Genomic DNA, 3,171 nt, shown 5'->3' with positions numbered 1-3,171 from the left:
AGTTTTACTCTCTAATCTCCACTCAAGCTTTATTTATTAAAATGTAAATAAAATATCACTGTATATTCCAGAACTCTATTTTTATCTCACCCATACCATGAATAAAATATCAAATACCTAACTGGTCCTACACAAATTTTTCTCTTTTCCAAATCTTTTCCTCTATCTTCTATTCCTTTCAAAAAATCAGGGAGGTTACTCCTCAAATTTCCCCTTGCCTGTCTGTACTCTACCTATAATATATTCCCATAGATATCAGCATGACTTCTGCTCCTAGCTCCTTCAGGTATTGTATAAATGAAATCGCCTAAAATAATTGTCATTTCTCACATTGTTTCAAATTGTAACCGAGGCTCCAACAATGCTTGTCTCTTTTGAGAAAATAATGCAGGACAATGCATAACAACGCATGAGATTGTTTTTTTATAATTCTTCACACTACATGTCTTCAATAACATATTTAAATATTTTGTTTACTGCTACGTCCTAACTCACTGTCTCACTGTACCTATTCAAAATATCTTTCTCATATTCAAAATATTTCTGAATGACACGATGAATGAACAAGGAGTTTTAAGAAATGTCTTATTAAGTGGTACTGAGAAATGGTTCTGTGGTTAAGAGCACTGGATGCTCTTCCAGACACCCAAGGTTTGATTCCCATTTTCCACTTTTGGGCTCACAACCATATGTAACAATGATTTGTGGAGCTCTGAAACCTTCTGGACTCTGCCTGCATCATCTATATATGGTGCACAGCAATTCATGCATGCCAGCAAAATTCACAGACAGTAAAATGAAAATAAATAATTTTTTAAAAAAGAAATTACTCAAATAAGCAAGTGTAGAGCATAACTCACCATGTCACTAAGACCTTTGAAACTGAATTAAAGCTCAACATCTATAAAAGAAATGAAAAAAAATAACAAATGTAAGGATTCAGAAAAGCAAATATCTGGTGGAAAACAGAAATATTAGCCAGAAAAGAAACACCACAGACTGAAGGAAAATCTTGAAGATGTGCAAGAGGGAAAGCAGCTCAGGAACAAGAGGAAAACAAGCAAGACACAAGAAAGGAAACAGGAAGCCGGGCAGTGGTGGCACACGCATTTAATCCCAGCACTCGGGAGGCAGAGGCAGGCAGATCTCTGTGAGTTCGAGGCCAGCCTGGTCTACAAGAGCTAGTTCCAGGACAGGCTCTAAAAAAGCTGCAGAGAAACCCTGTTTTGAAAAACCAAAAAAAAAAAAAAAGAGAGAGAGAGAAAAGATAAAAAAAAAAAAGGAAAGGAAACAGGAGAACTGCTCACACAGTAGAAAATCAGCAAAATATGGAATGCACACACAGTAATATTTTACCCAAGAATTAAACTGCAGGAACTATATGCAGGAAAAACACATAGTCTATATACTATATTACTTCATTTCTGCAATGGAACCACTGTATGGGTCTCAGATATCTGGGTGTGGTGGCAGCTGAGAAGTTGGCAAAGCAGCAAGGGGAAATTTTTAAAGTCAGTAGAATACCATGAGAGTGAGACACTGTTCAGTTCCGCTTATATGCAAAAATTCATAGAACTTACACACATATATGCATCATCCATATTATATATCTCATAATGCTGCATGATCTGTTTAATTATTAAAGATAAGTTTTACAAATTTAAAAGTCAAAAATATTAGCATAATGTAATTGAAATTCTCTTACAAGAAAACTAAACTTTTAAAGTCAGAGATACACAAAACTCTGTACAGTCATATCATTAAATGCAGGATATTACCTTGTATTTCCCAAACATTTAAAAATTATTAATACAGTCAAATAACTTTTCAAAACACTTCAAGTGATATTAAACAGATAAGTAGACTGACGTGCTTAGTAGTTTTGTAAAATTGTGAGGAACATATAGTAACGCTCTTTGTACTTACACATCAAAGGAGAACCATATTATAGGCCAGAGCAAGTAGACTACAAAGGTCAATAACAAGACACCCTGCACGAAAGTAAGAAAGTTTAAATTTAAAAAAAAAAAAAACATTCAGAGGAAAATTAAATAATACAATGAAAAAAGTTAGGCTAGTTTAAATATAGAAAAGCAAAACATGTCAACAGAAAATGATGGGATAATGGACCAATATATTTACTATATAATATATATATGATATAAATACATATTTATAATAAATATATTATCAAAATAAAATTACTTATATAATTTTAAGGGGGAGATTGCCATCTGCAATTGTGTTATTGTTTGACAGTTTCATCTGTTTATTAAGTGAACTTTAGCCATTTTCATCCCACTTGACTCTCTCATTCCCTCCCACTCTGACAAAAACCCTTCTCAACATCTTCCTGAAAGGAATAACTGACAGGAGTCATAGCATGGCAAGAAGTTTTTTTGTTTGTTTGTTTGTTTTAAGACTGTTGTCAAAAGGCTACATAGAGAGAGTGCTCCAACATGGCGGCCCCCATGGATCTGGAGTTGAAGAAGGCCTTCACAGAGCTTCAAGCCAAAGTTATTGATACTCAGCAGAAGGAGAAGCTTGCAGACATACAGATTGAACAGCTAAACAGAACGAAAAAGCATGCGCACCTCACAGACACAGAGATTATGATGCTGGTAGATGAGACTAACATGTATGAAGGCGTCGGAAGAATGTTTATTCTACCATCCAAGGAGGTAATTCACAACCAGCTGTTAGAAAAACAGAAAGTAGCAGAAGAAAAAAATTAAAGAACTGGAGCAGAAAAAGTCCTACCTAGAGTGGAGTGTTAAGGAAGCCGAAGACAACATCTGAGAGATGCTGATGGCACGGAGGGCACAGTAGGAGCTGTTGGCAGTGTCCTCCCCTCCTGACCTCTGCTAGCCTGTCAAGGCAGGGGCTCTGCGGGGTTCGGCCCCACGGTCTCTCCAACACCTTGAGCCCCCTTCAGACCCCACCTGAATGTTGGCACCCCTGCCCAGGACACTGTTCTCCAGGGGGCAAGCCAGGAGCTCTCAACAGAGGGAAGTCTATAGGGCAGATGGAGACGGCTGCCCAAGCCTGTCAATAGGCATGTGCGTTAGACAAATAAAAAGCTACATCTTGCTCTGTGACATTCCGCTTTTCTCCAGCTGAGGGACAGAGTAAGTGTCTTCCTCAGCTCTTATCCCTTTTCTCTTCCCTTTC

At 37.3% G+C, this 3,171-nt stretch overlaps 1 pseudogene; it reads left to right on the top strand.

Annotated features, from left to right (window-relative positions):
• The first annotated feature begins 2,459 nt into the window (after nt 1–2,459).
• On the top strand, nt 2,460–2,829 carry LOC119821661 (annotated as a pseudogene).
• The last annotated feature ends 342 nt before the right edge of the window (nt 2,830–3,171 follow it).

Source organism: Arvicola amphibius, chromosome 8 (genome assembly GCF_903992535.2).
Source record: "Arvicola amphibius chromosome 8, mArvAmp1.2, whole genome shotgun sequence".
Classification (NCBI taxonomy): domain Eukaryota; kingdom Metazoa; phylum Chordata; class Mammalia; order Rodentia; family Cricetidae; genus Arvicola; species Arvicola amphibius.
Note: the sequence above shows the minus strand (reverse complement) of the source record. Positions and strands in the feature narration are given on the sequence as shown.